Source organism: Pogona vitticeps, chromosome 3 (genome assembly GCF_051106095.1).
Source record: "Pogona vitticeps strain Pit_001003342236 chromosome 3, PviZW2.1, whole genome shotgun sequence".
Lineage (NCBI taxonomy): Eukaryota > Metazoa > Chordata > Lepidosauria > Squamata > Agamidae > Pogona > Pogona vitticeps.
The window spans coordinates 61,724,583-61,747,301 of record NC_135785.1 but is presented as its reverse complement, the minus strand read 5'-3'; the positions used below and the strand labels follow the sequence as shown (position 1 = coordinate 61,747,301).

At 39.3% G+C, this 22,719-nt stretch overlaps 1 long non-coding RNA gene and 1 pseudogene across 1 annotated transcript in view; both read right to left on the bottom strand.

Moving 5' to 3' along the window:
• Positions 1 to 22,719, bottom strand: part of LOC144587907 (uncharacterized) — a 174,463-nt gene that overhangs the window by 141,955 nt on the left and 9,789 nt on the right. The window lies entirely within an intron of this gene.
• On the bottom strand, positions 16,654 to 16,806 carry LOC144588515 (U1 spliceosomal RNA; annotated as a pseudogene).

The window sequence follows — 22,719 nt, the reverse complement described above, 5'->3', positions numbered from 1 at the left end:
TAACATTTAACATTTATAAAAGCATCTCAACTCTGTGAGGATAGTCCTAGATATTTTGACAAGTTGGCTCATTCCCTAGACCAGTGGTGGTGAACCTTTTTGAGCCCAAGTGCCCAAACTGCAACACAAAATCAACTTATTTATTTCAGAGTGCCAATACTGCAATTAAAACCTGAATGCTGAAGTTTTAGCTTAGAAAAAAAACAACTGCTCCTGCACTGCAAGGATTAAATGCTTGTTTGCTTTTTGTTTTTTTTGCTATGGGTGGTATTAACAAATAAATACTTACTGGTCCTCCAATCCCCCATTGGGCTAGATCAATAATGGCCACCATTGCACTCCTCCACTGGACCAGCAGAGGGGAGTGTTGAAATCTGGGATCAGAGGATGGGTAAGTATTTCTCTATGGCGACTTACGGCTTGTGTGCCCACAGAGAGGGCTCTGTGTGCCAGCTGTGGCACGTGTGCCATAGGTTTACCATCACTGCCCTAGACTATGTTAACTATTAGTATATTTTTATTTTGGTATTTTCTGTATTTATAAATCTATAGTGGGCAAAAATAATCCTTATCTTTGTGAAGAATCCTTAACAGAATGATATTCTATGGCATTGCAGTTTATTTATTTACTTATTGAGGTTACAGACCACCCAACTTAGTGAGGACACTACTTGGGGTGGCTTACATAATTATGCAAAACATGCAACTAAAATAAAGTGCATCCAACTAGCATATAATTATGGTGTGCAAAATCACCCCTATTGCACTTCAGGCTAGTTTTGCAATTGTGAACTTCTGCTTTCCTATCCCACAGTTTGAAGCAATTGCTACCTGAGGGTCTGTGATGTGTATGTATTGCAAGATGCACTTATACTTTGATTAGTACATAAGCCTTGCCAGGGCAGGATGATCCTAAAGGCAGAGAATGCATAAGAAACAGCACAGAAGGGACAGTGGGTGAGCAACAGTCTCTGAATACAAAATATGTATCATCAAGTGGTACCCAGAAGCTATAACTGAATAAAAGGCTGAGAGAAAGCATCTGGATATTTCATTGTTTCTTATCTTGTGTTATTTCAGTTCTCAGAAAAACTTTGTTGACAAGTTCAGTGACTGTTAGAAAAAGATAAAATAAAGAGGATTGTTAGGGCCAAGCCATGTGTAGATTTAAATATGAACACGTTTTCTATTGTTAGTGCCAAAACCTATTTAAGTGGATGTCATTTTCTGACCAAAATGTGTTTGTCTTGCCAAGCTGTGCAGCTTTGAACATATGAAAAACAACTAGAAAGCATTTATTGGGCTACGTTAGTAGCAGAAAAAAACTGAGCCAGTTGTAAGCCTCCTGCTTGGAGCAGGTTGCAAATTGTTAACAGGAAATGAAAAGAAGGCAGAATGGTCTTCTATTTTGCCTCAGTCTTTTCCTACAGTCTGACCATGATAAGGAAAAGGAACTTTTGTTTCAGTATAAGACAATGGAAGTGGGAAGTGAGGGTTGCTGAGTGGCTGGCGCCCTGTTTTATGGCAGGTTGGGAGAATTGTCAGAGATGGAATTTAAAACCAACACTCCTGGCTTTACTTTCCAACTCTCTTTTTGAAACTAGTATAAACTTCTAATTAAGATTTTTAGAACTCTTCAATTTTCACTGTACCAGCCACAGAAAATGGTGCCCAATGAAGGTCCATGTGGGTTGAAAGCTAGCATTTTTCACATTTTTTCAGTGGTCTCATAGAATGCCCTTTGATTTCTGAGTAGATATCCATTATGAGAGACACATTACATTTACAAACATTTCACCTTCCTGTCAATTTTCCATCACTTATCTATGTCATATACTAACCATATAATAGTCACAAACCCAGATAAACAGAATTTCTGATCTCATTTTTCAAAATTATAGTCCTGTATTTGTAGTACCACACAGTTAGCTCTAAGGGTCCTTAGGCAAATAACCACAAGAATAACAAAAACTGAAAATAGATTACGCAAACAAAACAATGTCCAAGATAATATCTTATAAGCAAAGACTTATAAGAGCATGCAACACCATATATTTCAGACTTTCAAGATGATTTTAGACATCATCAACCCTTCAATTATTCAGTAGCCATAATGACTAAAACCCGTAACAAGAACGCACCAAATCAGGTTGCTTCCAGATACTGCCTTTGTACAGTGGTGCCTCACTTAGCGACGTTAATCCGTTCCAGGAAAAACGTTGCCAACCGATTTCATCGCTAAACGGAATTAAAAAGCCCATAGAAAGACATTAAAATGTGTTTAATGCATTCCTATGCGCTTAAAAATTCACCTTATGTGAAGATCCTCCATAGGGGCGGCCATTTTCGGTGCCTCTAAAGTGAGGCAAAACAGCGGGTGGCCATTTTGTTTTTCCGGTGGCCATTTTGGAACCGCCAATCAGCTGTGCAAAAAGAGTCGCTTTGCCATGATCGCTTCCCCATGATCATCGCAAAGCGATTTTATCTCTCAATGGAGCAATTGCTAAGCGAGGCACCACTGTTACTTGGATATTTTATATCAAATAGAACAGAAATTGAATTCAGAACCATCAAAGTCCAAGTACATGTGGATTCAATAGAAATGCATATAGTAGCCATTATTAATGTGCTTTCTAATTTTAAGAATGCTTTTCACATCCAAGCCATTCTTTAAAAAATAGACTTATGAGACGTCCTGCTTTCTTTAATGATGCATTTGAACAGAGAGATCTTTTTTTTTTAAATTAGCATTTGTATAGTGTCTGGCATTGAGGTTTTTATTGTTGTTAAATAACACAAGGAAGAGTTTGGCCCCATAAATGATGGAGTACTGCAATGTGTTAAAACCTCAAAGCAGAAACAAGTCCTCAGAGACTCCCATTTCAATGTGTGAAATCTCTTTCTTTTGTGTAGACGCTTTTGTAGTCAGATCGGGAAATGATAGAAAAATGTAACAACTGATGCATAAAAAAAGATGAGCTCTTCTGGGGTTTGCCATGAAAGGGTAGACAAACCAATATTTAGATTGCCTAAATGGAACAGAAATATATTAGGTATGTAGCGTCTGAACAATTTGTACATTTCAGAACGATTAGATTTTACAAATTCACTGCAAAAGTGCTTTTAAAAAATTATTTTATTTCAATTGCCTCATTTGTTCACCAGAGGTATTCAGTAAGAAGCAACACAGTCTGATCCCATTATGTTGATTTACTTGGGATTCTTATTAGCTCTTCATCAGCCAAATCTTTCTGAATTGCTCACAGCTCAGAACAACAAACAATAACCGTAATAAAATAAAAACACTGAAAATCACAATAATTGCTTTAATGGGGTTACGAGATATATTCTGTTCCAACTGCATCCCCCTAAACACAGCTTACAATGGCTGGTCTTACTCAGACTTTGTGCAATGAAAGCTGCTAATGGGTCCTGCATATCTGCTGCTTACATGAGTGTGTATTGAGTGTCTCTTTCTTTTTTGAAAGCCAGTGTGAATATCAGGCATTTCTTGTTCCCTATAGGTAAAAGCCTTTGTTGCAACAATTTAAGCTTCACTTTGCTTGCATGGGAACTTAAAGCAATTGTCCTATAGTTACTGCAATCTTTGGCATCTCATTTCTTGGGAACTGGAATGTATATTGAACATTTCTAGTCTGTGGGCCATTATTTTGTTTCCCATACTTGTTGGGATTTTGACCTATTCAATCTCTGTGGCTTGAAAAAAATTCTATTGGTATAGCATCTACCCCTGGTGATTTATTTTTCCCCAGTGCTTTCAGAGAAGTTTTCACTTCTCTAAAACTGCAGGTTCTTCATAATAGGATTCCTCTGTAAAGGAGTCCATCATCCATTTATCTCTTCTGTATAACTCTTCATTATTCTGTTTCCACTTTCTCTTTGTTTTTTCCTGGTCATATAGTGTGTTTCTCTGTCATTCAGCATTCCTAATCCCCTTATCTGTTCATTCTGTACACAGAACATATAATAGGGAAAACCAGACTAGATTTAGATGAAGGAGAAGTGAAAAATGATGGAAGTAATATCAATAATTTAAGATACGCAGATATCAGCATCTTACTGGCAGAAAGCAGCAGTGACTTGAAATGGTTTTTAGGGAAAGTGAAAGAAGACAGTGCCAAAGCAGGACTGTGGCTGAATGATAAGAACATAAAAATCATGATTACAAAAGAACTGCAGAATTTTAGGGTTGACAATTAAGAAATTGAAATAGTTAGAAATTTTGTATACCTTGGTTCAGTGATCAATCCTACTGGAGACTGCAGCCAAGAAATCAGAAGAAGACTAAGACTTGGAAGAGTAGCAGTGAAGGAACTAGAAAAAAATCAAGTATAAGAATGCATCATTGGAAACAAAGACCAAGATCATCCATACCATTGTTCAGCTTTCACACCATGTATGTTCTGAAGGTTTTTCTTCCTAATGATTCGCCAGTAATTGTAGTTGTGAGATCAGCTTTTTGTCCTTTTCAGGAGATTGGGTGATTATGGTGATCAGGCTGTTTTTTGTTATGGGTGTATTGTTGTGATAAGGGGGTGAGATGGTCTGTCACTATGATTGATGGGTGTTGTTAGCTAGTCTTTTGTGTGCAGTGATCACCGGTCCTTGTGGCTGGGTAGAGTTTCTTGACCTTTTGCAGGCTGTATTTTTCAGTGCTGGGAGCCAGACTTTGTTGGGTTTTGGACTTTCTTCTTTTTTGTTGAAGCTCTGCTGGTGTTTGTGATTTTCAATGGCTTACCTGTGTAGTCTAACATAATGATTGCTGGTGTTGTCCAGTACATCTGTATTTTGAAAGATGATTTCATCTCTGGCTTGTTTCAGGGGATGTTCAGTTACTGCCGATTTTTCCAGTTGTTTTAGTCTGCAGTGTCTTTCATGTTCTCTGATTCTGGTGTGGATGCTGTGTTTTGTGGTCCCAGTATATACCTGGCCACAACTTATCACAACAATACAGCCATAACAAAAACCACCCTGATCTCCATAATTACCCAATCTCCTGAAAAGGACAAAAAGCTGATCCCACAGCTACTAATATTCAACCATCCCACACACTACACCACAACCGAGAGAGAGTTCTAACTCCTGTCCTCTGAAGATGTCAGCCACAGAGACTGGCGAAACGTTAGGAAGAAAAACCTTAGGAACACGGCCTGAAAAACCTACAACAACCATCGGATCCTGGCCATGAAAGCCTTTGAGAAATCATGTTCACACAGAGCCTAGTTGCATGGTTAGAAACACTTCTCAGCTCTGACTGACGCACTGACTGACTGTTTCTGTACTGAGATAATTTGGACTAATTGTCTCTGCTCTGGGTTTTACCTGTGATAAATTACCGCTACACTATCTACATAAGGCTGCCTAAGAGTTGCTGATTTGAGCAGCTAGATTGTGCTGTGACTATGCCAAACTCCACTGGCTGTCAGTAAGCAATGAGTCCACTTAAGATATATTTATTAGTATATAATTCCTTAACAAATTGAGACTCAGCTATTTGATGGAGTGCCTGTCCTCCTATCAGCCATCCAGGGAATGTTCGAATCTTGCTAGAATTAAAGTAGGTTAAGAAAAGTTAATAATTAAGAATGTGAGCTGACTGTTCTTTTTCAATGCACATGCATTTTGCTAAATGCTTGTGAGTCACAGGAAGTCTCTACAGAATGTTGACTCAAGTTAGAAAACGTTGACTCACAGATGTTTGTGCTGTACACAAACCTCTTTGTAGCAGCCAGAAGTACATATGTATTTGCAAAGGCCACTCTGCTGGTAAAATTACTGAAATATGTTTAGATTGCTCTGTTTTTCTAACAGTGTTATCTCTTTTTTTGTCAGGTCTGTGATTCCTGCAAAACTAAGTGGATTTACTTGCTCAAAATTCAAGTTATTTACAACAGTTGCCACTGCAGTAATTATTTCATCGCTTTCAAAAACATCTCCTGTTCATTTTATTAAGAACAATAACAAAGACCCCAATCCAGTTGTTTAGTATAGTAAATTGTACTCGAGTAGGCACAGTGAATCAATGGTGATTTGGTAAGTCAACTCCTTTGTAAATTGCATTGCTTCAAATGGGTCTACTCTAAATGTGGCTTACTTTAGCATAGTAAAGGTAGGCCCATTTGAATTTATAGTTGGCTCACTAAATTTCTGTTAAGAGATTTTTCTTTGAAATTGCTGTTGCATATGGGCTTGCCCTCATCTTTTCCTGCCATGCATTACACTAGCCCCATCATAACACTGACTGAAAAAGTTGAGTTTCTCCAGACTATATTTTTCAAACACCTTCAATGTCAGCTCTGTAAAGGTTGCAAACATCACATGTCATGGTGGCTACTGTGCACAACAAAGGTCCTTGTAATTTTCTTTATCCTATGTAATTCATAGTCCTTGTAATTTTCCAGATACTGAACTGTAAAGAAAAAGTTTCGCAATGTTTTTTGTCTCTAGTAGAATATCTACTACAGTACTACTAGCTGTTAGAGCAGTACAATGGAACCAATTGCTTCAAGAAGTGGTGAGCGCTCCAATGCTGGGGGCATTCAAGAGAAAATTGGGCAATCACCTGTCAAATCTGCTTTGCTTTGGATTCCTGCACCAAGGAGGGGGGTTGGACTTGATGGCCATATAGGACCTTTCAGCTCAATTATTCTATGATTCTACTAGCATAAACAATGGGACATCTGAATTAGTTATGCTTAGTATTTTGTCATTTCCAGCAACTCGTGCTATGATATGATTTTCAGCAGCGTAGAAGTAAATGCTACCCACTTCTCAAATAGTTGCAAATGGGGCAGCTACAGTGGTTACATTTAACAGTGTCCTTTCCCCCTATGCAGAATGTGCAAAAATTACTTTTTTGAACTATGACACTCTTTGTCATTCTAGATGGATGGGGTGTGTTTGTATAGGTGGAAAGGTTCTGATCGCTTTCCCTTTCACACACTTCACATCTGTTCTGGAAGGTGGAAGAGACCCTCCATGGCATATTTGCTGAGTGTACAGAAAACCTAGGGAAAAGGAGGTAAAGAACTCTTGTGCAAGTGGACGTTTGCTTGCATAATGTTAGATTTTGTCCAGGAAATACCTTAAAACTTGGCAATGTTTTATATGAGAGTTTTTCGTATTGTGTGCTTACGTTGCTTGGAATAGTATGGAGTTACATTACTTTCCTCACACTGCAGAAATTCTTTGTCCCCAAGAATGAGTGGCAAGCACGGCTTTATTTTTCACTGCATTTGAAGTGCTGGGTAAAGTAGCATCTGTTGAATTTCTACCTGGCAAACAATTGTAGTTGCAAAGGTCATCATAGGAAAAAAGAAGCTGCAGCTTCCATAGTAAAAATGATTGAATGGAACCACTTTACCATTCTGCTTGATGTAATAAAGAATGACAGCTGAGAAAGGATAGAAAAACAATGGAAGGCTGCTGCAAAATAATTCTCATGTACTGCAAAGCCAAAATTCCTGAACCTTGTATTTTATGACCCACAAAGCATTATGGGAAAAGGGGCAAATGAAAGCATGTCAAGACCTAAAAAGCTTCAAGAGTGGTGTCTGTAAAAGCAAAATGGCATCAAAATATTCCTTGCACCTGAGATAAAGGTAGTAGCAATGGAAATTATGGGCATATTGAGGTTTTAACACTTGTTCTATTCTTGAAATAAGCCACAGTCAGCTGGAAATGGGTGTTACAGAGAACGTAGATGTTCTGCTCCCTCATAAGGTTGCCAGAGAGCAGGCAGCTTGAGAAATTCAAATTCACAGTAGATACAACAGCGCTACTTTTTTCTTTTGGGGATTTTTATTTTGAAAGCATTAAATAAAGGGAGAAAGTCTCTCACCTCAGCCCTTTATTAAAGGCAGGTATTACCAGTGTGTGCTACAGTTCCAAAAAAACTGCAGGCTGGTCTAGTCATTCCCTTTTGCAAACAGTCCAATGAGTCACTTTTTTTTTCTTAAGAAAAAGCATGAGAACATGCTCTGAGATAAGGTCCTGAAGAGGTTACTGATGTCACGGATGTCAGAAATCAAAGTACTAGTAAGTTACCTACACAAATGGGGGCAATAGACAAAAAGTTAAATACATGACCTTCTTTTTCCTCCTGAACAATAACTGAGACATAGCTAAACTCAAGTTCTACTTTCTCTTTATTCCTGAAAGTCAGAAAACTTATTGTTCTTCCTAAAAGAGCTGTCGTGTTCTACATTCTAACATTTCCCCCCTGCATTAAGGGCTTTGGTCTCCCAGATTAGGGTTTGTGAAGAGGACAGGGCCTTTTGGTGAGTAGTTGTGTTCTGACTTAGGGCCCAAGTCTATGGCAACTTTGACACCAATGCCTACCCTGAGGTCTCCGTGGTGAGGACAGGGGTAGGGAGCCACAGGAACCTGACACTCCTGTGAGAGTGGGACCCAGACTGAGGCACTGCTGGCCACATCAGCCCTGGAGACAGGGGGGCAACCCTTAGGGAAGAGGAGCGAAATCATCTATCCCTGGTGGATGGCAGCTATAAAAACTGCCTCGCTGCTAATAGAGATGAGATCCCACAGAAACCGACCTGTCTGGAAGCTGGTTGCCAAACTGAGGTTCCCCAAGAGCAGGAACCACAGGTTCCTGGGGAAGCACATCAACACAGAGACATAGAACCTGTGGAAAGGGAACTAGAGGGCCCTAGGGAAAAGAAGAGGACCCTGGTGAAGGGGCTTGGGAGATGCTCAGAAGTGGAATGAGTTCTATTTGGCAAAGGACTCACTAGAAAAAGAGCCAGAATTCCCCAGGGAGTGGGACTACATTTGTAAGGAACATCCGTAGGGATGGGTTTGGGTTCAGATCCAGGTCCCTAAGGGAAAGGGGGGGGAAGTATGAAAATCCCAAGCCCCCACCTCAGAGGTGAAATCAGGGGAGCCCAAATCAACATGGAACCAATGCAGGCAGAGGAAACAGCAACATGAGCATCAACATCAGAGAGAGGATGAAGGCCATGGTGAGTCAAAGCTAGATTGACAGAAATGTTAGAGCAGTGGTTCTTAACCTTGGGTTACTCAGGAGTTTTGGACTGCAACTCCCAGAAGCCTTCACCACCAACTGTGCTGGCTGGGGTTTCTGGGAGTTGCAGTTTGAAAACATCTGAGTAACAAAGGTTAAGAACCACTGTGTTAGAGCTTTCATATCATTTCCCAAATACGACCATGGAATGAGAATGTAGCTAATGTCGCTAAAATTACCCCACAAGTAATTTTAAAAAAAATTAAACACCAAAACAGCAAGCAAGGCAAACAGACCAAGAAGGGGAGAAAGCCCCCCCCATGTTTTCTGCCCTAGTTGGCAAGAGCCCAGCAAGGCATATAAATTTGTGCTTTCCCCACGTAGGGCTGGGAGTCTCTTCTTTTCTTTTCTTTTATCCATACAGAGAATGTCTCTGGTCTATTAAGTACATTACTCAGCCTCAAGTCTATGTTTGCTATGTTTGACAAGGAACTTTCAGGGCTCTCTAGGGCAGTATCCCCAACCTTGGGCCTCCAGATGTTCTTGGACTTCAACTCCCAGAAATCCTGGCCAACAGAGGTGATGGTGAAGGCTTCTGGGAGTTATAGTCTAAGAACATCTGGAGGCCCAAGGTTGGTGGGCCTCCAAATGGGGTATACCTGTGCTATATAAGTGCTTTCAAACTTTTGTTGTTCTCATTCAAGCACTGTGCTTTTAAATACTATACTACTAAAAAAAAATCTGAAATGTACATCTAAAAATTAGTCTCCAATGTTGGGCAACAAGAAATTTTAAATGTGGATGATTTAAAATGAGCAATATTTCTAACAACAGCTGCACAGCTAACACAGGCTGAATTTCATCACGTGTGCGTTGTCACTAAAAGGTTCTTTAGAAAAGAACATGTTAAAATTTATTTTATTTATTTATTTACAATATTTTTTAGCCGCACCATTACCAGTGGCTTCTGGGCGGTGTACAACATTAAAACTTAAAAACATTAAAAACATTTTAAAAGACAATATAAAATGTCATATATTAAAACAATTTTAATGTAAAATGTAAATGTGTCTATGATATTGAGAACTATTCATAAAAGAACAATCTCTGTAAAATGTGATTTCGGACTTCTGCCCTCTATATAGTTTTATCAAACATCAAGGGATCAATGGTGAATTTAGCTTATGACTATGGTCTATAGAACAAAATGTATGAGCTACAGCCACATATTTGTTTTATAGCTTGTTCTCTGTAGTTTCTTCCCCATTTGCGTGTCTCCTAGCAACAAAGCAGAAGAAGAAAGTCAAAGATGCATGATTAAAGTGATGCAGAGAATAGGAATGACGAAACCCTTAGATCTGAAAGTGGCGAGCAGAACTTATGGATTTGGTTTAGTTGGGGAGCGTGAGTGCCTTCTAGCAGTCAGCAATAGCTAGCAAAAAGAGGAGACTTTTTTCGGTGTATTGACTTTTGTTTCCCAGTCGATGGGTTGAGCTGACAGGTGGACATTAGCTACATTTCCAGCAACTGCTGGCAAGATTAGATAGTCCTTGAACTTTTTAGAAGGCCCTTGCGACTTTAATAACTAGTTTTCAGGGGTTCATCCAACAAGTTCAGTTTCTGCCTGACATTCACCTGAGTGCTGCATAAATTTTTTTCATGTTTTTTTCCTTGAAGTGTGAACTACTGCTTATTTCCATGTTCCCATCACATTTTATTTTTTAGTATATATATCTACCTTTAAAAAAAGATAAGGCATCGCTTCTGGGGTTGCCAAGAGGGGCAGCAGAGGAAAGATAGGGTATATCTATTTATTTAAAGTATTTATAAATTAGAATTTCTGCCTGTATAAGAATTTATGTATAAGTTGTACATTGATATTTTATTGTACAAAAATGGAATTTTAAAAAATAAAGAAAAGTAGAGTGAAACATTTTAAAACCAAAATGAGGCTAGAGTTCCAAAATAAGAGGGAAAGAGTTCCACAGCTGAGGTGCTGAGCCTCTGTTTATTCAGCCACCACCAAAGAGCCTCATGGCAAGGTGGTTAAACTGCAGTACTGCAATGAAGATTCTGCTCGTAACCTGAGTTTGATAGCAGGCTGACGTAGCTAGTGGGAGGTTGACTCAACCTTTCATCCTTCTGAGGGGGGCAAATTGAGTACCCAGTTTGCTGGGGTGGCAATGTGTAGCCTGCATAATTAAATTGTAAACCACTCAGAAAGTGCTTTAAGCACTATTGGACAGTCTATAAGCAGCACGCTTTGCTTTGCTTTTGTTTTTGCTTTTCTACCCCCTCCCTAGTGCATCAAAATTCCCAGTCTCCTTAGCATCCGCTGAGAAAGAGAGATAGAATTAGCATCGTAGTGAGACCCATTTTTCAAACTCGAAATGATTTCTCCTAGCAGCTTCATGTAAATGTTCAAAAGCACATGGAAAATTGTGCCCTGAGTAATCCCACATGCTAATAATGAAGAAGATGAACACCAGCCCCGCAGCACCACCTTCTGGGAATGTCCAGCTAAAAAGGATTAAAACCAGCAGTTCAGGTCATAACATAGTCTGGGGGGATTTCAGGGACATGCCAAAGGGCCTCATTCTCCTGATATTCTCTCCCAAACAGTCCTGGAACTGATGCCTGTATCTCTCATTCTGTCATGGGCTGGTGGTGGAGAAATGTTCTTGGACTACAACAACTCCCGGAAACCTTTACTGCTAGCTGGATGGGTTCAGATTTGTAGTTGAAGAGCATCTAGGACCCAAGATTGGGAACCATTGCTATAAGATGATATAAAAGCGGGAATATACATATTAAGTACCACCTGTGTTCATCCTTTGTTGTGCTTCCTAAAGAAATAAGAATGCCTTACCAAAAGTATTATTTTAACCATTCATGCTAACACAGAAATCACTGGCATACACTTTTCCTTCTGGCTTTTGATCCTCTTAATCTCCTAGCAGTAGGCCAGGAATGTGAAATTCTGACCACATGGTAACTGTTCTGTATGCTCACTCTTTTTTTCCCTTTCCCTTTTTCTTTTATCAAGATGTACAAAGAATAATGAAAACCGAAGTGAGTTTACATACAATTGTTGCAAATCAAGAACACCTGGCATTTATATACTTGTATGCTCAGTCTTGATTAGATATACCTAGAAAGAGGAGTCATCTTACTTGACCATTTGTAGAAACCTCTACCAAAGTATACAACATTTGCAGTCATGAGAAACCTCAATCACAGTGTATTACGGGGAATGTCCAAGATGTTTTGAATTAGTCCCTAAATAACCCTGGGCCTACTTCTAATTACCTTATTAAAGCAAACAGGAGTCTTCTCATGAAGTTCAACCCAGATTGTGAGTATGTTTTGAAAAGGAAACTTTTTAATGAGCTACAAAAGTATAATTTATAATAATGCATTAAACATTATGCTCTAATTCTGCCAGGCACTGGCAGTCTTAACTTCTGGTGCACTGTGTGTTTCATAAATAGCAGCAAAATTCAGCCAAAAGGTAATAGTTCCTAGGAACAAACTCTGCAATTATTATAGCTTCAAGGGAAGCTTTAATATTATGGTGTTTATTTACATATGCAACTATACTGTACTACTTTCTGAGGATAATCTGTGTTTTAAAATTCATATGTCAGCAGTTTTCATATCACTTCAAGTCTGGCAAGCTTTCAAAATACACTTTAGAGCTTAGGAAATACTTTAGAGGATTAGCATAAACCTAGAAATCAAGAGCCAGATTAAGGAAAGAATTTCAAATTGTATTGTACATGAAGAAGGTGGATTGCAAAGCAGTGAAATGCTGGAATACTGAACTCTACACTCTCTCCTGTACATAATGCTTTAATGCTAAGGTGAGCAACAATGATGTACTGCCATGATTAATTTTTAAAGAGGTTTCTTATAACAGTACAACGTTATGCGTGTTTGCTTGAATTTAAGTCTCAGTGTATTCAGCAAGGGTTACTCCCTCGTATACATGTTTAAGACTCACACTTAGTTTCAGAAAAAAAATTAGAGCGAACCACAAACCACATGGTATGTATCTGTCTTGGAAAATATGGGATCTGAGCTTAAGAGCAGCTGCTAAGAAATTCCAAAAGAAACAATATAACATGGTAAAGTATAAAAACAAACTACTGTACTTGTTGCATAAACAGATGAGCCATGCCTATGTATGTTAATTATGCTCACAACAGTATTGTAAGGTGAGCCAGTACTCCAATGTCCATATGTACCTATATTACAGACAGGGATCTTGACTTTTAAATATATTGGCTTGCCTACGACCAAGTGTATCTCAGTGTTGTTGTGGGTTTTTCGGGTTCTTTGGCCATATTCTGAAGGTTGTTCTTCCTGATGTTTCGCCAGTCTCTGTGGCCGGCATCTTCAGAGGACAGGAGTAGGAATTCTGTCCATGAAATCCATTCTGCAGTGCCGGAGGGTTCACTACGTGCTGCAGAAAGAGCAGAGAAAGACTCGGGTTCCCTATGTAGGTTCAAGCCTGTACTTTTATGATGAAGAGTTGGAGAAAATCAGTGAATTGAGCCAGGGAGAGACTAAGCATGAATGTGAGGGGAAATGGGAGTCTCTTGAAAAATGAAACTTTTTTTTTTGCTTCTGTGAACAATTTTTATTTGCAAGCTCACAGCCATTTTTTTCAGCATTATTTTTCCAATGGTGCAGTGACAAAGCCAATGCAGTGAAAACAAGGAATGCAACAAATTACTCTCCTGAGAAGCAATGCCAATGACAGTAGCTGGACGCCCAAGCAAAGTAATGACTAACACAAGTTCTTTTGTTATGACCATGCCAAGCTTTGGTTCATCTGTTTATGAAGTGCTCCTGTTGGTGTTTTGATGATAATCCCCAGACCTATAGCACGATCAGAATTTAGGGAGGGAATACATAACAAATTTTGAAGAGAATGAAAAGTCAAGACCAAGACATTATTCCTTCTTTTACCATCCATCTACCTGTCTCCAATTCCCAACTCATAAACAGCCATTGCTACCGTCTCCTCAGTAAGGCAAGTCCCTGATAAAGCTTGTGTTAAAAGTAAGGGATTATGGGGATGGCAGGGTTTTCAGAAACAGTTGGCCATGGGATGGAAGATGCTCAGAAGTAATTTCTGTCCCACAGAGAGTCTTTAAATTGCAAAGGACAGTTTGTCTAACTTGGCTTGGGGAATCATATAGACTCTCTCCTAACTAGTAGGCCAGTGACAGTTCCATCACCCAGCTCTAGCATCACTTCCTTCTTTTTATTCAAAATTCCTCTCTGATGTGTCCAATCATTGAAAAACATCTATGCAGGAATAGTGTGGCAAAGATTAGCTTGTGGAAGACATGTGTTCAAAGGAAAACGTACAGTGAGTCCAGTTCTCCTTTATCCTGTGGTTCTTAAGTCTGCAGGGAGTCTGTCATGCCTTCAGCTATATGTGTGAAAGAAGGGGAAATTGGCCTTGAAGATTATAATCCTCTAGCACAGGCAGGCTGTTTGCTTCATTCTATCATAATAGTTCTGGAAGTGCTTGCTGCTGTGACATTTCCCTTTGACCATAACACACAAATTTACTTTCCCCCCACTTGAACCCATGAGCAATGCCTTCTAACCTGTCCTTATTTGGATTCTCACGGGTTCAACATATAGGGTTTTGCTGTTTTGTTTGATCTGGTTTTTGTGAGAAAAATAAATGTATCCTAATTTTTTATGAGAAAAACAGCACATAAGGGAATGGGCAGGAAAGGAGTGCTCAAACAGAGTGACAGGCAAGCATTCAACCATAAGGACAGACAAAAGCAGAAATCTAGTAGTAAGTATTGATACGAATAGGCCTCTTGAATCAGCAAAACTTACAGAAACGTTGACTAACCAAATCCCTACTGATTCAATGGGCTTCCTTCAAATGCAACTTAATACTAATTTCTGCCAACGCGTTCTATTAATTAGTCACATTTTTCAACTTTCCCAAATGAGCTCATAAAATTCTAACACAGTCTCACCCAATTTGGTGCTCTGCCCAGAATAAGTTGGAGTAGAACTCTAGCCATCCCCAGCCTGCATGGCCATTGGAATGTCAGGGAAGTCTTCTCTAATGTATCATATTGTGTCTCTCATACCTCTGAGCTTGGGAAGACCTGGAAAATTATATAATAGGACTGCAATGCAAACTCCCTAGAGCCCAACTACTCATAATTTAATGCAAGATTATGCTCAAATAACAGCTCACTCTTTCCTTCTAGTTTATGGGGGCAGTTGAAAATGAGATCTTTGCCCCTAGCTACAATAGAATATCCAAAGATACTAAGGTGAATTACAGTGGCATCTGTATGATCCAAATGGTGACTTGCCTTGGTTTTATAATATTAAATGGGAACCCATGCTATGGCAAACGTCCTGAATTCACCTATGTATTGGGACGAGATGGTTTGAAAGTGTCATCAAAACTACCAACATGAATTTGACCAAACTCCGGGAGGCAGTGGAAGACAGGAGGGCCTGGAGTGCCCTGGTCCATGGGGTCATGAAGAGTCGGACACGACTTAATGAGTAAACAACAACAACAAATCATGGGGACATGGAAGCAGTGCTGTGGATTTTGTGCTAATATCCCATTCTTTATCTACAGAGGTACTGGAATTTTCTGTATGCCTAAGGCTGGATAGTGACCAATTGCACCTTAATGCCACCCTCCTACTTTCAAAGTTTGTCCATTTGAGTGCAAAACCTCATCTCCAAGATAAATTTCTAAGCTTCAAACAAAGGAGAATACACTAGACTGAGGAAACCCACAATAAGCTAGAAGGTGTTTTTGGCTCCCCTGAGGGGTAGTCCCTAAAAAATTCAATCATAAGAGCCACAAATGCCACCACTGCTATAAATAACTACTCAATCCTAATCAATGCAATGAATATGGCACTAACCTCCAAACAACTGATTCCACAAGCCTCATTAAAGATAAGTGGTTTGACAAGGAATGTTATGTAGCAAAAAAAAAAAAAAACAAAAAAACCTGAGAGAGGTATATAACAACTATAGAAAGGAAAACCTAAATGCATTACCCGCAGAATATTATGATATAAAAAAGAAATATAAACAATTAATAGCACTTAAAAATAGATAAGCAATTCAAAAGGGATGGAATGCATAAGTAGAATGCACTTTATTTTAATAAATCTAAACTCTTCTGGGCTCTTGTCAATGATGCCCTGAACTCGTCCTCGAACCAGCTCAGCTGTAACATCTCAATTGACATCTGGGAACAGCACTATTCTATTCTATTTGAGGATAAGACTACTCAATAGATTTCTTTCCAACTATAAATGTACCGTATATTTCGCTCCATAAGACGCACTTTTTCTCTCTAAAAAGGTGGGAGGGAAAGTACATGCGTCTTATGGAGTGAATGCAGTAACCCAGGGTTCAGCCACCACCACCCAAAAGCCTCCCACTGCCATGCTGGGAGGCCTCTGAACTGGCAGCAGAGACTGCTTTCTGTTTGGACCTCATCATTCTGCACTGCTAGCTTTCTAGGATCTGCCTCCTGCAGCCCACCTGGAAAACCAGCAAGGCAAACAGGCCTATGGCAGCAAGCAGTGAAAATAGCAAAGGACCAAAGAGTGGTTCTAGAAAGATCAAGGGAAACCACAAACACAATCTCCCACTTAGGCAGTTGATTTTCCCACATTTGGGGAAATCACAGGGATCAGCTCATCCGAAGTGCAATAGATGAGCCTTATCCTAGGAAAACCACTTTTACAACAATGGTATCTCCCCTGCCAGGTCTGAGTTTGAATGGCCCCTAAGCCTCCTGGCCCTTTGTGTGCACTATCCTCCAAAGGCATGGTGACCGCCGGCTGTACCCTCTGATCAGAACAGTGCTGCACAGCCCCAGTCTGAAAGAGGCCAGGAGAGCTACTCAGTGTTTTGGGGTGCCTCACAGGACCCCCATCAGGGGCTAGATGTTCCTCCCACAATCCTTCAGTGCACAGATATTAGCATATCTGCCTGCTTGCATCACCCAGTAGGCTTCTCTATTGGAGAAGCAAAGCAGGAAGGAGGAGTCTCTTTCCCTTCACCTTCTGCAGAGAAGTTAGACCATGTGACTAGCCAGACATTTTGAGAAGCAGAGAGAGAGAGGGAGAGGGAGAGAGGACAGAAACAAAAGCTTCTAAAATTGGCAGTAACTTAAACAGGCCTGAGAATGGTGAGTGGAAGATAAAGTTACTACTGAGAGCCTGCTAGAATAGCTCTCTGTAGTTCAGAGCTTTGCAGGAAGCTGCATCACTTCATCATAAATTAGGCCTAAATAGAAGTAATTTTGCAGATATTTAAAACATTAAGGGACGGGGGGGGGAGGCTAATGTGTATTGTTAGCCAAATTTCATTCTGAAGCACAGAATGATTAAAAAGGCACTGAGCACATGCAGAATAAAGTTCAAAAGGGAAACCAAAAAGGGACCTAACACTCCTTTCCTTAATATATTACCACTAGGGCTACAGGTTTTATTTGGTGTATTAGCTTGCCACATTAGCTGAGTCCAGTTTTTATGGAGCAAGGCAAATTGAATTGCAGAGGGCAGATCTGAATCACAGATCTGAATATGTTCAAGTAAGGCTTTGAAATCTTGAAAATTGGTTTAAGAACCCAACATTTCATAAATAGCATTTCACATGTACACACACACAACTGGAAATAGAAATTTTAGTAGTATTTTTGTGTTAACAAAAGCTGCATGGTGTCGCTCCCCCTGTTTTTATTGGTTTTTCTTAATCATTGTCGTTCTACAATATTGCTGGTAGATTTTATCTTTTCATTGTGATTCCCAGCTACTGTATTTTATCCTATTGTAGTCTCTAAAATTGGACAACCATCTGTCAGATCTGCTCTGATTTGGATTCCTGCATTGAACCAGGGGTTGGAACTGATGGCCTTATAGGCCCCTTCCAACTCCATTATTCTATGATTCTGTGCTGCTTTGAGATTATATTTGTAAAAGGAAGCAGTATATGTGGTGATGAATAAGGGGCACATTTTTCTTGCAGAGTATGGGAACTCATTCTACCAGTGCAAAACAGAAAAGGCTAGCATATAGCATTCCTTTTAAACTAGAGGTAGTAAAATATGGTAAGGAGTATGGAAACAGTGAACAGTGCAGAGACATTTTGGGCCTCCTCACTGAAAAAATGATTAGAGAGTGGAGGAAACAGGAGGATCAGCTGCAAAAAGCTGATAAAAGTAAGCACACTTTCTGTGGGCATGCTGCAAAGTAAAGAACTGAATGATGGAGAGAGAAAAAACTTTATTGCTGGGAGGAAGGGAGGGAGTGGAAGTGAGGCATGCTTTGCTGTTTGCTTACACCTGTGCTGGTGGTGATTTCTTCATCATAGCTCTTATTGACTACCCAGCAACAATCTGTTTATTCATCTCTTTCAGTGCAATAACAATTCATTATAAGTGTTAAAACTTGAGATGGTACTGTAATTCCCACTCATTGTGTGTCATCCTGCTGTAGAAGTCTGCTTCATGATTCTCCACTTCTGGTACATGTATGACTTGTGAAATGACATGCTTGAGAATACACCAGTCCCAAAACTGTACTGTTAGTAGCAAGAAAGACATGGATTTTGTTCCTCCTTGGTGGTTGATATAAAGCATTGTAGTGTTGTTGTCTGTGGCTATTGGAATAACTTTGCCAACTACAAATTGTTCAAAAGCTCTCACTGTGTTGTACACTGCAAGAAGTTTGAGGTAATTGATGTGACAACATCTATCTATTGCTACTGCCTTATGAATTTGCCAGAATATTTTTTTCCAGTTTTCCTCTCCTAAAAATGAGGTGCGTCTTATTTGGAGGTGCGTCTTATGGAGCGAAAAATACGGTAAATAACACTTCTCCATGGAGGCTGATCACAGTGAATGAAACAAAAACCCTGATTAGAGGCAAGGCCCTGGGAACAGATGCCATTCTCTGTAATGCTAAAGGTTAACATGGATTGGTGGTCACCTCTGTTGGCAAACTTGTTTACTGTCACGTTCCCAGGGGTTACAACAGCCAAAGTCCAATAAACCAGTCCAGGGTCAAGAATACCAAGAATGCAAAGCCAATGTCCATAAATCAACTCACAGAAGGAAGTCCAGTGTCAAAGTCCAGAGTCCGATACACAGCATAGTCCGGAGTCAGAGTCCAAAGTCCAATACCGGCGTAGTTCAAGGTCAGAGTCCAGAGTCCAGGGTCAGGAACACGATACAAGAAACATGGATGCAAGCCAAGGTTTTGACTCCTTGCTTCCACAGAATTGCTGGCTTCACTGGGAGCTGTTTTATAGTAAAACAGCTCCTTGAGCTGCTGGAAAGCTTTCTATCCTGTTAATACTCAGGACTAGATGCACGTAGGTTTCTGTGGACAGCCTTTTAGCGATCCTCTGATCTTCTGGTCCTAAGTCTTTCCCGAAGCCTGCCCTGAAGCCTGTCTGCTGTGGAAGGAGAATCTAGAGGTGGTTCAGGTGTTTCTGATCTCTCCACATTCTCTTCAGCCACAGTTAACCCTTTGGGTTCCAGGTCTTCGGAAACACTCATGACATTTACCCATATTACTAACTCAGGTAAATTTTCCACCGCTTTGTCCGAAGCCATAATAATACCTATCTTTAAGAAAGGATAAAAAGGAGACACAACCAACTACAGTGGTGCCCTGCTTGATGATTACCTCGTTAGACAAGGAAATCACTTTATGATGAACTTTTTGCGATCGCTTTTGCGATCGCAAAATAATGTTTTAATAGGGGAAAACTGCTTTACGATGATCAGTTCTCTGCTTCGGGAACCAGTTTTTCACTTAACGACGATCTTTACAGCTGATCATTGGGTCTTCAAAATGGCCCCCCGCTGTGTTTTAGGACAGATTCCTCGCATTACAGGCATCGGAAAATGGCCACCCTATGGAGGATCTTCGCTGGACACTGAGGTATTTCACCCATTGGAATGCATTGAACTGGTTTTCAATGCATTTCAATGGGCTTTTTCATTTAGCTTGACGAGGATTTCATTCTACAGCGATTTTGGTGGAACGGATTATCCTCGTCAAGCGAGGCACCACTGTACATACCAATCATGTTCTAACAACTTACTTATTATGTATATATTATATAATGTTTCTATCTTTGTATTTTCTGGTCAATGACTTGAAACTTGACCAGTCAGTCTACTCTCTGTGCTGTGTATATTGTACTCCAGTCATTTCAATCAAAGATTACTTACTTGGATAGAGGAGGAAAATATATTGGAGAAGGAACAGGCAGGATTTAGAAAGGGTAGATCAGCAATCGATCACTGTATGATTTTGAGCCATCTTGCGGAGAAATATATATCCTCTCATGGTGATGGGCTTAAAATTCATAGACTTAAAATCAGTTTTTGATTTTGTCCCAAGAGATACACTATGGTCAAAATTACTGTATATAAAACCTCTATAGATTACAGACTCTTATATCTCATTAAATGTCTTTATCAAGGCACCACACTTCGTGTTAGATGTGGTACAGAAGGAAACCTGACAAACCCTATTCAGGCTAATAAAGGGGCTTGACAGGCTTGTATATATATATATATATATATATATATATATATATATATATATATATATATATATATATATATATATATATATATATATATATATATATACAAGCCTATATATATATATATAGCCTCCACATTATTTAACCTCTATTTAAATGATCTGTTTGGGTGGTGTCTTGGAACAGACTTCCATCCTCCTAGACTGGCAAAGGCCAAAGGCCCCCTACTGTTTTATGCAGATGATGCAGTTCTTCTGTCACTATCTAAAATAGGCCTTAAAAGTCTGATCTGTACATTTATGTCCTACTATAAGAACAACCAATTGGTTATAAATTTTGTCAAAACCAAAATTATGGTTTTTGCTCAGTCTGTAACACCAAGAAATTGGACAATTAATGGTACTTGCAATGAGCAAGTAAAACAGCTAAAGTATCTAGATATTATATTCCACCATAAACTTTCCCAAGCTGCCCATAGATGGTCCATAATTCAAACAGCCCAGAACATGCAGAAAGCTATCTTGCTTTTTTTCTTTACTAAGGGGGGGGGGCAATTTATACGAGCTGCTATCCAAGTTTCTAAGCTTAAGATTCTGCTCCAACTGTTATACGGTATACCAACTTGGATCCTAGGATTTCACACAAGTATAGAGAGTGTTCTTTCAATTTTTCTAAGATCCATCTGGGAATGCCAAAATGCATCCCTGCAGTTGCCTTATGATTACAGACTGGTCTAACATCGCTAGAATGTAGTGCTTGGCTCTTTGCTTTTAGATATTGGAATAAGGTAATACATGCTGATCCCTCCATGGGATATCTTAACTTGCTGCAAAAAGATGTCCATAATAGCTCATGGCTTAAAGCTTTTCCAGCCAAACTGCATCTATTAGGGCTCTCTATGGACTTTCTTTATGCCCAGGAACCCAAGGCAGCCAGCTCTATCTTAGAAAAGCAGATTAGGGACATTGACTTTCAATATTCTATTTCAACGGCTCACAAAACATCCTCCATCTTGCACCTTTGCCTAAACTATAATTTCTCCCAAAGTGCTAGGTATCTGGAGAATTTGATTATCCCAAAATACAGGCACATCTTCTCAAGAGCCCAATTTAACTGTCTCCAATCCACAATTTTAGATGGGCGATATTTGGGCACCCCTTACGAAAAAAAGATTGTGTCCTTGTAAGGATAGAGAAATTGAAACTTTGAAGCACGTACTTTTTGAGTGTAACTTTTACAGAAATGAGCATATCAAATTCCTCAAGCCCATAATGAATGTCTTCCCAGATGGGGCTCTGATTTGGCATATAAAATATTTATTAAGCAACACAAACAAGATAACCACCAAATCAGTGGCCAAATTCCTTCTCTCAAGAATACGAAAGACAATCCTGACCTATACCTAACCCCTTCATTAAAAAAATGTATGGTTTATTTATTTATTAGTTTATACTATTTTATCTATCTTGAAATGTTTTAATTGCTTCCATTTATTTTAAATACTACATGTATGTATCCTATTGGGTCGGAGACCGCAAATAAAGATTGACTGTTTGTATATAATATTAATATTAAAAATGTTTGGGTAATCTATATTATTAAGTTATACTGTATTAGCTATCTTGAAATGTTTTAATTGCTTCCATTTATTTTAAATATTACATGTATATTTAAACTGTATATTTTATACAGTTTAAATATATGGGTTGGAGACCGCAAATAAAGATTGATTGAGTAAAACACATGGGTCAACTAGCTGTACTACTTTGAAGTAATGTAAAAAAAAATTAAGTGACTCCCTAACATTCATTCATTATATTTTTAGCCCACCTTTCTCCTTAAAAAGGACCCAAGGTGACTTACATCATTAAAAGGCAGTGTTTAAAGCTAACAATAGTGAGTATACAATGACTAAAAAGGATCAAACAAATCCTATACTAAAAAACATAAGTGTGACGTTTGCCCCTCGTGGCCCCTGTTTGTTTTCCAAACACAGATCACCCGGAGGCAAATCAAACACCTTTTCACACACTGCCACCAGTTGATCACTAGATCAATGTACTTTATGGTTGTTGTGGTTTTTTCGGGCTCTTTGGCCGTGTTCTGAAGGTTGTTCTTCCTAA